Consider the following 12,554-nt stretch of genomic DNA (forward strand, 5'->3'; position numbering starts at 1 on the left):
TTCTATAAAGGCAATTGTGTGGGCTTGATTCTGAGCTGGGCTGTGTGTGTCTATAGACGCACACACAGCATATCTCGCGCCCGCTTCCCACTCCCTTCTCACAGGCTTTCACTAATAGCAGCAGGAGCCAGTGGCTGCTACTGCTGCTGAATCTCTTATGAGAAGAGAGAGAGGGGAGAAAAGTTGCTGGAGATGGGCACAGTGCTGGATTGAGATTGGGCTCAGGTAAGTGTTAGGGAGTGCTGGGGGGGAGCTACTTTTGAACTTTTTTTTTTTTACCCTAATGCAGAAAATGCATTTAGGTAAAAACCTTTTACTTTTACAACCAATTTAAGGTTACGTTTGAGAGGTAACCTTGTGGTTGGGGGTATGGTATAAAGTTGTGATTTGAGAGGTCAGGTTCTGTTTTAAGATAAAGTTACAATTGAGGGTAAGGTATAAGGTTGCCATTGGGAGGTAAGGTATAAGGTTGCCATTGGGAGGTAAGGTATATGGTTGTGGTTGGGAGGTAAGGTATATGGTTGTGGTTGGGAGGTAAGGTATATGGTTGTGGTTGGGAGGTAAGGTATATGGTTGTGGTTGGGAGGTAAGGTATATGGTTGTGGTTGGGAGGTAAGGTATATGGTTGTGGTTGGGAGGTAAGGTATATGGTTGTGGTTGGAAGTAAGTTATAAGGCTGTTGTTGGGAGGTAAGGTATACGTTTTTGGATGGGAGGTCAGGCATAAGGTATAAGGTTGAGGTTGGGAGGTAAAATTGTAATTAGGAGTTAAGGCATAAGGTTGTGGCTGGGAGTAAGTTATAGGGTTGTGGTTGGGCGGTAAGGTATAAGGTTTTGGTTGGGAGGTCAGGCATAAGGTTGCGATTGGGGGGAGGTAATGAATAAGGTTGTGGCTGGGAGTAGTTATAAAGCCCCGTACACACGCAACGATTATCGGCCGACCAATTGGCCGACTTTTGTCCAGTGTTGGTTGAAATGTGCTGTAGACTGCACACAAATTTTCTCGGCCAACAACAACCAACTTCAGAAGTGATGTCATGCGCTGGTTTACTTTCCGTGTGTTTTTTCTTCTCTGAGCATGCCCAGTCTTGCTAATCTGATTTTTGTCTGCTGAAATCTGTACTGACTGATGGAAAATCGACCGTTCTGTTGACGGCCAACAAAAATTTTATAGCATGCACACCAGATTTTGTTCGGCCGAAAAGTCGCAGTTGGTTGTCGGAATCATCATACTAACAAGCCGAAAATCGGCCGATCGAACGTTGGCTGAAAATTCACGGCCAACAATCGTTGCGTGTGTACGAGGCATAAGTTTGTATTTTGGGGGATAAGGTTGTGGTTGAGGGGTAAGGCTGTTTTTGGGGTTAACGTATAAGGTTGTGGTTGGGCGGTAAGGTTGAGGTTGGGAGGTAAAATTGTAATTAGGAGTTAAGGCATAAGGTTGTGGCTGGGAGTAAGTTATAAGGTTGTGGTTGGGAGGGAAGGCATAAGGTTGCGATTGGGGGGAGGTAAGGAATAAGGTTGTGGCTGGGAGTAAAGGCCCGTACACAGGTACCGATCGTCAGCCGACGATCGTCCGTCTTTTGTCCAGGGCTGTCGGTGTCTGTTGAAAAGTGCAAAGACTGCACAAGAATTTTGTCCTCCGACTACAGCCGACTGCAGAAGTGATGTCATGTAATGGTTAACTTTCCCTGTGTTTTTTCTTTTCTGAGCATGCCCTGTCTTGCAAATCTGCGGTTTGTCGGCTGATTTCTGTACTGACTGGCGAACAATCGGCCGTTCTGGTGTCGGCATACCAAAATTTTAATGCTTGCAAGACAGACTCTTGTCTGCAGAATGTGCGCTGACGGCTGTCGGAGGCACCATACTAACAAGCGTACAATCGGCAGATCTTTCATCCGCCGACGTTTGTATGCCGACGATCGGTACGTGTATACGGGCCTTAAGTTATAAGGCTGTTGTTGGGAGGTAAGGTTGTTGTTGGGAGGTAAGGTATAAGGCTGTTGTTGGGAGGTAAGGTTGTTGTTGGGAGGTAAGGTATAAGGCTGTGGTTGGGAGGTAAGGTTGTTGTTGGGAGGTAAGGTTTTGGTTGGGAGGTAAGGTTGTGTTTGAGGGTTAATGTATAAGGTTGTGGTTGGGCCATACACACTATAAGATTTTCTGAAGACTTTTCCCTTTAGACTAGGGATGCACCGAAATGAAATTCTTGGCCGAAGCCGAATAATAATGAAATGATTGGCCGAAGGCCGAACTCAGTGTTTTGCATTTTTTCCATTTATTTTGCCAATTTTTTGTCCTCTCTCTTGTCCTCTCATGTCTCTCTCTCTCTCTCTCTTGTCCTCTCATGTCTCTCTCTCTCTTGTCCTCTCATGTCTCTCTCTCTCCCTAAGGCTACATTCACACCTGAGCGTAGCGTTTTTCGCGCGTTTTTTAACCGCGATTTTACCGCGATTTTTGCGGCGTTTTTTACCGCGATTTTACCGCGATTTTTACCGCGATTTTTGTGCAGGCGTTTTTAGATTGAATAGAGATCAATGGAAAACGCCTGTAATCTGCCCAAAAAGAAGCTCATGTACTTTTTTGAGCTTTGGGCGTTTTGTATACAGCTTCAAAACGCTCAGATGTGAACAGGGGCCATTGAAATGAATAGGATTTGTCTTGTTGGGCGTTTTGAGAGCTTATCCTAGAGCAGAAAAACGCCCCAAAAACGCCCCAAAACGCCTACATGTGAACGGAGCCTAAATGTTACTGTAGGGAATGGGATTCAGTGCACACTGCAGCCTTGTACCATAGGGTTAATGTTAGTGACACTGTAGGGATTGGGAAGGATGCTGGGAATGGAAATCAGGAAGCATGCAGGCAGCCTTGTAAATTTTAATTGCAGATACAGGGCACTGGGCAGGTCAGGGTTAATATGGTAACATCAATTACTCAGTGACAGTCAGTCAGTGTCAGTGTGGACTCGATCAGATTATAGTGACAGACAGTCTCTCATAGTGGTGGTAGTAGGAGGCTGGAGGTGGACTAGTAGGAGCCTGGAAAGGAGCACAGCCGCATACATACATTACTCACTCGTGCACTGCAGCCCGCCCCACACATTCAGTGAGTCTTACTCTCCTCCCTAGTTTTTTCAATGGCACATTCAGGAAGCCAATCACGCCGTGAGTAGCGGCACAGCGAACCAATCAGGTGTGCAGGCACGCGTGATTGGTTCGCTGTGCAGCTAATCACGGCGTGATTGGCTCCCTGAATGTGCCATTGAAAAAACTAGGGAGGAGAGTAAGACTCACTGAATGTGTGGGGCGGGCTGCAGTGCACGAGTGAGTAATGTATGTATGCTCACTGCTGAAGTGTCCCGGCTTCACGGAAGTCTGTGAGTCCTCCTGTCCTCCTCCGAGTCCCTTCCCCCTGCCTATGTAAATATCGTGACCTCGGCGATATGAATATCGCCTACGGCCACAGAACGATAGTCGATATCATATCGACTATCGTTCAGCCCTATTGTTCGGCACAAAATTATTCGGCCTTTTGACTTATTCGGCCGAACACCGAAAGTGCTATTTTTTCTATTTTCGGCCGAATAATGTTCGGCCGCCAAACATTCGGTGTATCCCTACTTTAGACTTACCAAAACCATATAATATGAGGTCAAACCTAAACACTTTCAATTTGTATGCAATCAGGCCGGCCCTTGTACTACATAGAAAAGGTAAATCTGAAGGAAATCTAACCACAAAAGTTGGATAGTGTGTATCCAGCTTAAAGTGTAAGGTTTTGGTTGGGAGGTCAGGCAGTTGGGAGGTAAGGTTGTGGTAGAGAGGTAAGGTTCTATTTGAGGGTAACATATAAGGTTGTGGTTGGGAGGTAAGGTTCTGTTTAGGGGTAACGTATAAGGTTGTGGTTGGGAGGTAAGGTTGGGTTTGGGAGTAAGGTATAAGGTTTTGGTTGGGAGGTCAGGCAGTTGGGAGGTAAGGTTGTGGTTGAGAGGTAATATTGTGTTTGAGGGTAACGTATAAGATTGTGGTTGGGAGGTAAGGTTGTTTTTGGGGGTAACGTATAAGGTTGTGGTTGGGAGGTAAGGTTGTGTTTGGGAGTAAGGTATAAAATTTTGGTTGGGAGGTCAGGCAGTTGAAAGGTAAGGTTGTGGTTGAGAGGTAAGATTGTGTTTGAAGGTAACGTATAAGATTGTGGTTGGGAGGTAAGGTTATGTTTGGGGGTAACGTATAAGGTTGTGGTTGGGAGGTAAGGTTGTGTTTGGGAGTAAGGTATAAAGTTTTGGTTGGGAGGTCAGGCAGTTGAAAGGTAAGGTTGTGGTTGAGAGGTAAGATTGTGTTTGAAGGTAACGTATAAGATTGTGGTTGGGAGGTAAGGTTATGTTTGGGGGTAACGTATAAGGTTGTGGTTGGGAGGTAAGGTTCTGTTTGGGGGTAACGTATAAGGTTGTGGTTGGGAGGTAAGGTTCTGTTTGAGGGTAACGTATAAGGTTGTGGTTGGGAGGTAAGGTTCTGTTTGGGGGTAACGTATAAGGTTGTGGTTGGGAGGTAAGGTTGGGTTTGGGAGTAAGGTATAAGGTTTTGGTTGGAAGGTAAGGTTGTTGTTGGGAGGTAAGGTATAAGGCTGTAGTTGGGAGGTAAGGTTGTTGGGAGGTAAAGTATAAGGTTTTGGTTGGGAGGTCAGGCAGTTGGGAGGTAAGGTTGTGGTTGAGAGGTAATATTGTGTTTGAGGGTAACGTATAAGATTGTGGTTGGGAGGTAAGGTTGTTTTTGGGGGTAAGGTATAAAATTTTGGATGGGAGGTCAGGCAGTTGAAAGGTAAGGTTGTGGTTGAGAGGTAAGATTGTGTTTGAGGGTAATGTATAAGGTTTTGTTTGGGAGGTAAGGTTCTGTTTGGGGGTAACGTATAAGGTTGTGGTTGGGAGGTCAGGCAGTTGAAAGGTAAGGTTGTGGTTGAGAGGTAAGATTGTGTTTGAGGGTAATGTATAAGGTTTTGTTTGGGAGGTAAGGTTCTGTTTGGGGGTAACGTATAAGGTTGTGGTTGGGAGGTAAGGTTGTGTTTGGGAGTAAGGTATAAAGTTTTGGTTGGGAGGTCAGGCAGTTGAAAGGTAAGGTTGTGGTTGAGAGGTAAGATTGTGTTTGAAGGTAACGTATAAGATTGTGGTTGGGAGGTAAGGTTATGTTTGGGGGTAACGTATAAGGTTGTGGTTGGGAGGTAAGGTTCTGTTTGGGGGTAACGTATAAGGTTGTGGTTGGGAGGTAAGGTTCTGTTTGAGGGTAACGTATAAGGTTGTGGTTGGGAGGTAAGGTTCTGTTTGGGGGTAACGTATAAGGTTGTGGTTGGGAGGTAAGGTTGGGTTTGGGAGTAAGGTATAAGGTTTTGGTTGGAAGGTAAGGTTGTTGTTGGGAGGTAAGGTATAAGGCTGTAGTTGGGAGGTAAGGTTGTTGGGAGGTAAAGTATAAGGTTTTGGTTGGGAGGTCAGGCAGTTGGGAGGTAAGGTTGTGGTTGAGAGGTAATATTGTGTTTGAGGGTAACGTATAAGATTGTGGTTGGGAGGTAAGGTTGTTTTTGGGGGTAAGGTATAAAATTTTGGATGGGAGGTCAGGCAGTTGAAAGGTAAGGTTGTGGTTGAGAGGTAAGATTGTGTTTGAGGGTAATGTATAAGGTTTTGTTTGGGAGGTAAGGTTCTGTTTGGGGGTAACGTATAAGGTTGTGGTTGGGAGGTCAGGCAGTTGAAAGGTAAGGTTGTGGTTGAGAGGTAAGATTGTGTTTGAGGGTAATGTATAAGGTTTTGTTTGGGAGGTAAGGTTCTGTTTGGGGGTAACGTATAAGGTTGTGGTTGGGAGGTCAGGCAGTTGAAAGGTAAGGTTGTGGTTGAGAGGTAAGATTGTGTTTGAAGGTAACGTATAAGATTGTGGTTGGGAGGTAAGGTTGTTTTTGGGGGTAAGGTGTAAGGTTTTGGTTGGGAGGTCAGGCAGTTGGGAGGTAAGGTGGTGGTTGGGAGGTAAGGTTATGTTTGGGGGTAACGTATACGGTTGTGGTTGGGAGGTAAGGTTATGTTTGGGGGTAATGTATACGGTTGTGGTTGGGAGGTAAGGTTATGTATTTTGGAGTAAGGTATATGGTTGTGATTGGGAGGTCATGTTGCGGTTGGGCGGTAAAGTTGTGCTTGGGGAGGGGGGGGGGGTGTAAGGTCTAAGGTTGGTATTGGGTGGTAAGGAATAAAATTGTGGTTGGATGGTAAGGTTGTTTTTGGGGGTAAGTTAAAAGTTTGTGTTTTGGGTGTAAGGTTGTGGTTGTGAGGTGAGGTCATGTTTGGGAGGTCAGGTTGGGGGGTAAGGTGTAGGTTTGTGACTGAAGGAAATGATATGGTGTAGGTTATAAAATTTACTGTTGGACGCCCTATAAATTATCAGAGCCATGTTGTACACTTACATCCCGCTTTACATCTACACTACATTCACTTAACAAAGAAACCTAGTAAAAACCCCAACTGGATGACATTTAGTGCTGTATGTAAAGCGGAGTTCCACCCAAAAGTGGAACTTCCGCTTACCTGCTTCCTCCTCCCTCTGATTTGGCACCTTTCAGGGGGGGGGGGGGGCAGGTACCTGGTTTTGACAGGTACCCTTCCCCTTGGAAGTTCGGCACCCTTCCTCCTTCCCCCCAATTGGAAAGCGCAGCGCGCTTTGCGCATGCGCAGTAGCGAACCGGCTGTGAAGCTGAAAGGCTTCACTGCTGGTTTCCCTTATTACAAATGGCGGCAGCACCTGACATCCGATCTGAAAATCGGCTGGGGTGCCGACATCACAGGCTCCCTGGACAGGTAAGTGTCTATATATTAAAAGTCAGCAGCTACAGTATTTGTAGCTGCTGACTTTTCATTTTTTTTTTCCCAGGCATAATGCCTCTTTAACCACTTGCCAACCGCCCGCCCGCCGCAGTTTTAATGCGGCAGGCTGGCTCGGCTGGGCGAACCGACAAAGTACTATGTTGGTTGCGCACGTGGTGCTGGGGGGTGAGCACGCTCCTGCCCCCACTAGGCAGTGGGATGCTGATGCCCGGCGCTGGCGGCACCGATTACCACTTGACATCCGTGATCGCTCCCCGCTAAGAGAGAAAGACGGTTAGCTGTTGTAAACACAGCCGACCGTTCTCCCTGGAATGATCACAGAGCGCCTGTGATCCTTCTATATAGGAACACAGGTCTCTATGGTCATTTCACAAGCCCCTCCCCCGAAAGTTAATAAACACTCCCTTAGGCTCACATTTAACCCTTTGATCACCCACTAGGTTAACCCATTCCTTGCCAGTGTCATTATCACAGTAACAGTGCATATTTTTAGCACTGAATACTGTAGTAATGTCACTGGTCCCCTCCCAAAAGTGGCACAAAGGTCATTTAGGGATTCCGATCTGTCTGCCGCAATGTCACAGTCCTGCCAAAAATCGCTGATCGCCACCATTACTAATTAAAAAATAAATAAATAAAAATGTCATAAATCTTTCCCGTAGTTTGCAGACGTGATAACTTTTGCACAAACCAATCAAAATACGCTTATTGCGATTTTCTTTTTTTTTTTTTTTTTTTTTTTACCAAAAATATGTAGCAGAAAACAAATTGGCCTAAAATGTTAAAAAATTTTGATTTTAAATTTTTTTTTGGGAATGTTTTATAGCAGAATGTGAAAATTATTATTTTTTTTTTTTTTTTCAGAATTGTCGCTCTTTTTTTGTTTATAGTGCAAAAAATAAAAATCGCAGAGGTGATCAAATACCACCAAAAGAAAGCTCTGTTCGTGGGGAAAAAAGGACATCAATTTTATTTGGGTACAGCGTCGCACGACCGCGCAATTGTCCGTTAAAGTAACGCAGTGCTGAATCGCAAAAAATGGCCTGGTCATTAAGGGGGTAAATCCTTGGAGAATTGGTTAATGATGGTGAGGTTGATTTGATAAAACATGGATGATGGCAGTGCTGGGTATCCGGAATGTGGTTAGAAGATGAACAGATGATCCGGCACTGCTAGAGTATGAATATTTATGGCTGATTTGCTCCTCCCAGAATCTGAACTCATTCTATGTTCTAATATGTTTTCCAGCATGCCTGAAGAAGAAGCGGCTGTGGAAAGGTAAACAGCGAGACGGATGCAGCTATGCTTGGCGGATAAGTCTGTATTCAGCACCCAGACTGTAGTGTGTGTCATAGGCTGTAAAAATAAATGGGCTTTTGTTCACTTTAAAGAGACCCTGTCACCAGTGGTGTATTTTGGTTTTGTGCTGCCCTAGGCAAGACTAAAATTGGACGCCCCCCCCCATGTAAATTTTACCCACTCCTTTTTTTAACGGATGTGACTCCCTCCAAAATTGAAGGACTACAAGTCCCAGCATGAACCTCTGAGATCTCACGAGAGGGGGGTTAGAGGGGGTGGGAGAGAGAGAAGGGGGGGTGAGGGAGAGAGAGGGGGGATGAGAGAGAGCGAGGGAGGGAGAGATGGAGTGAGAGAGGGAGTGGGCGAGGGAGAGAGAGGGGGGGTGAGAGAGAGAGAGGGGGGGTGAGAGAGAGAGAGGGGGGGTGAGAGAGAGAGGGGGGGATGAGAGAGAGGGGGGATGAGAGAGAGAGAGGGGGGTGAGAGAGAGAGCAAGAGAGGGGGATGAGAGAGAGAGGGGGATGAGAGAGAGGGGGGATGAGAGAGAGAGGGGGGATGAGAGAGAGAGCAAGAGAGGGGGTGAGAGAGAGAGGGGGAATGAGAGAGAGAGGGGGATGATAGAGAAAGAGAGAGGGGTGAGAGGGAGGGAGAGAGGAGAGGGGAGGGGGGTGAGAGAGAGAGAGAGGGGAGGGGGGTGAGAGAGAGGGGGTGAGAGAGAGAGGGGGAATTATAGAGAAAGAGAGAGGGGTGAGAGAGAGGGGGTGAGAGAGAGAGGGGGATGAGAGAGAGGGGGGATGAGAGAGAGAGGGGGGATGAGAGAGAGAGCAAGAGAGGGGATGAGAGAGAAAGGGGGAATGAGAGAGAGAGGGGGATGATAGAGAAAGAGAGAGGGGTGAGAGGGAGGGAGAGAGGAGAGGGGAGGGGGGTGAGAGAGAGAGAGAGGGGAGGGGGGTGAGAGAGAGGGGGTGAGAGGGTGAGAGAGAGAGGGGGTGAGAGAGAGAGGGGGAATTATAGAGAAAGAGAGAGGGGTGAGAGAGAGGGGGTGAGAGGGTGAGAGAGAGAGGGGGTGAGAGAGAGAGGGGGAATTATAGAGAAAGAGAGAGGGGTGAGAGAGAGGGGGTGAGAGAGAGGGGTGAGAGAGAGGGGGTGAGAGAGAGGGAGAGAGGGGAGGGGGGTGAGAGAGAGGGGGTGAGAGAGAGGGAGGGAGAGAGGGGAGGGGGGTGAGAGATAGGGGGGTGAGAGAGGCGGTTCTAGCAACCAGTGGCCAATAGAGTCTCAGGTGGAGGGGGTGGCTTTTTTGCTGCCCCCGGCAAAGTGCCGCCCTAGGCCTGGGCTTTGTTGGCCTAGGCCAAAATACAGCACTGCCTGTCACCCAAAAAAAAATCCTAGGTGAAAGCAAAAGAAAAAAAAACATACAACAACAGGGATTTTAAATGTGTTTTCCGTTCCATAAATGATCTTCTATTCACTTACAATGTGCAACCGAAATTCTGACTTCTCCATGAAGTGTAATTTCCCTATCACAGCCCCCTCCCTCCTTCCACATCATAGCCCTCCCCTCTTCTGGGTGTGTCATTATTTCTGTCTGTGCTGGCCCAGCTCCTCTGCCTCCCACCTCCCTACATAATCTTTTATGTAGCTGCCTGCGGAGAAGTAAAGGAGAATGCTATAGACCAGTGGTCCTCAACTCCGGTCCTCGGGACCCACTAACAGGCCAGATTTTAAGTATTACCGTGGGGAGATGCAGACTAGAGTACTGCAACCACTGAACAGCAAATGAGATCACTTGTGATGTAATTTAGTTATCTTGCAAACCTGGCCTGTTAGTGGGCCCGAGGACCGGAGTTGAGGACCACTGCTATAGACAACACAGGGGTGCCAAACTGGCGGCTCTCCAGCTCTTGTAAAACTAAGAGTCCCATAATGCCTCTGCCTGTGGGAGTTATGCTTGTGTAGCAGAATGGACACTGAGAGTGTGGCTTGGATTGCTTCAAGTGGAACAGTGATATTTATTTCAGCCGTGTAGCTCGAGAAATGTGAGAACTTTTCCTGGTCTGTTTGATTCTGAACATGTTCATTGAGAGAGCCAATCACATTGGCCTCTGTTCCATGTTCTTCAGTGTCAGAGGTGGTCAGTCTGTCGCTGGCAGTCTTTGCCTATTGTCTGTGTAATGAGATGGGATGTGTATTCTGACCAAACAGCTAGATAATTTGTTCAGGTTGATTCTATTTCTGTATACGGTTTCATCTGCATGTGATAATGTAGTCAGGCAACCCCTGACCTGATGGGGTAATTTGACTGGGAGGGGGATGCTTCCCTGTGCTGTATATATTGTGTGAGAGTGTTCAATTAACCAGTTGACTCCCAAAACTGCGTGTCGTCCAGTTACTGGACGACACACAGTGTGCATATAATAATTTAGTCAGGCAACCCCTGACCTGATGGGGTAATCTGACTGGGAGGGGGATGCTTCCCTGTGCTGTATATATTGTGTGAGAGTGTTCAATAAACCAGCCGACTCCCAGAACTGTGTGTCGTCCAGTTACTGGACGACACAGTATGCATATGATAATGTACTCAGGCAGCCCCTGACCTGATGGGGTAATCTGACTGGGGGGGATGCTTCCCTGTGCTGTATATATTGTGATCTGCATATGATAATGTAGTCAGACAACCCCTGACCTGATGAGGTAATCTGACTGGGAGGGGGATGCTTCCCTGTGCTGTATATATTGTCATCTGCATATGATAATGTAGTCAGGCAACCCCTGACTTGATGGGGTAATCTGACTGGGAGGGGGATGCTACCCTGTGCTGTATATATTGTGTGAGAGTGTTCAATAAACCAGCTTACTCCCAGAACTGTGTGTTGTCCAGTTACTGGTATAGTATTATATTAGTATGCATATATAATAGTATTATATTAGTATGCATATGATAATGTAGTCAGGCAACCCCTGACCTGATAGGGTATTCTGACTGGGAGGGGGATGCTTCCCTGTGCTGTATATATTGTGTGAGATTGTTCAATAAACCAGCCGACTCCCAGAACTGCGTGTCGTCCAGTTACTGGACGACACACAGTATGCATATGATAATGTAGTCAGACAACCCCTGACCTGATGGGGTAATCTGACTGGGAGGGGGATGCTTCCCTGTGCTGTATATATTGCCATCTGCATATGATAATGTAGTCAGGCAACCCCTGACCTGATGGGGTAATCTGACTGAGAGGGGGATGCTTCCCTGTGCTGTATATATTGTCATCTGCATATGATAATGTAGTCAGGCAACCCCTGACCTGATGGGGTAATCTGACTGGGAGGGGGATGCTTCCCTGTGCTGTATATATTGTGTGAGAGTGTTCAATAAACCAGCTTACTCCCAGAACTGTGTGTTGTCCAGTTACTGGTATAGTATTCTATTAGTATGCATATATAATAGTATTATATTAGTATGCATATGATAATGTAGTCAGGCAACCCCTGACCTGATGGGGTAATCTGACTGGGAGGGGGATGCTTCCCTGTGCTGTATATATTGTGTGAGGGTGTTCAATTACCCAGTTGACTCCCAGAACTGTGTGTCGTCCAGTTACTGGGGGGGGGGGGGGGGATTTTGACTTGGATATCCTCAGCTTTAAGTATTATACAGCGGAGATACCTAGGCTGGGTATTGGAGCTCTGTTACAGTTTGTAACTGTCAGCTTTGCAATGCCTCATGGGACTTGTAGTTCCGCAACAGCTGGAGAGCCGCCAGTTTGACACCTGTGCCAGAGAGTGTGACATTTCCTAATCTGTGGGGGCTGCTGGCATCACATCAGAGATGGCGGAATCCAGACGCAGTCTCGGGGCTTTTGGATGTCCACACAAGGGAGGCTTTTACAGATAAATAACATGCCTAAAATATGGGAATTGCACATATAATGTTATGGGAAGATTGTTGTTGAAATGTATGGTCCGATGACAGGGTCTCTTTAGCAGATCATGTACTGCAATTATCCACAATGCCACACTGAGTTTGTGCAGTTACACTGCATTCAGGTTAGGGGCAACAGCATACCATCTCTGTACTCTGTATTTTTTTTTTTTTTTTTTATTTAATATTTTTTAATATTATTATTATTATTGTTTTTTTTTTTTTTTTTTTTTTTTAATTTTATTATTATTATTTTTTTTTCAAATACTCTGTATTTGCTTTGCTTGTTTAGTTGCATGCCGATCCTCAGCTTTCTGGGCCAGTTCACACCACATGCAGTCCAGTGCATCAAAAACGAATGGAAAGTAGGTTATATGGTCACGAAAAAAAGTGGAGCTCTTTCAACCAGGGGTGTTTTTGCCATCGTCCCTTTAACCACTTCCCGCCCGCCCTATAGGCAAATGACGGCGGGAATGTGGTTGTATTATCCTGA

At 46.4% G+C, this 12,554-nt stretch overlaps 1 protein-coding gene across 1 annotated transcript in view; it reads left to right on the plus strand.

Moving 5' to 3' along the window:
* Window positions 1-8,088: 8,088 nt before the first annotated feature.
* LOC309547096 (sphingomyelin phosphodiesterase 5-like) overlaps window positions 8,089-12,554 on the plus strand; it is a 47,922-nt gene continuing 43,456 nt past the window's right edge. Inside the window, exon 1 of the mRNA XM_082246885.1 lies at window positions 8,089-8,124. The gene's annotated coding sequence lies outside the window, so the exon portion shown is untranslated. The remainder of the gene's footprint in view (window positions 8,125-12,554) is intronic.

This window comes from Pelophylax lessonae, assembly GCF_965119305.1.
Source record: "Pelophylax lessonae genome assembly, chromosome: 2".
In the NCBI taxonomy this organism is placed as follows: Eukaryota; Metazoa; Chordata; class Amphibia; order Anura; family Ranidae; genus Pelophylax; species Pelophylax lessonae.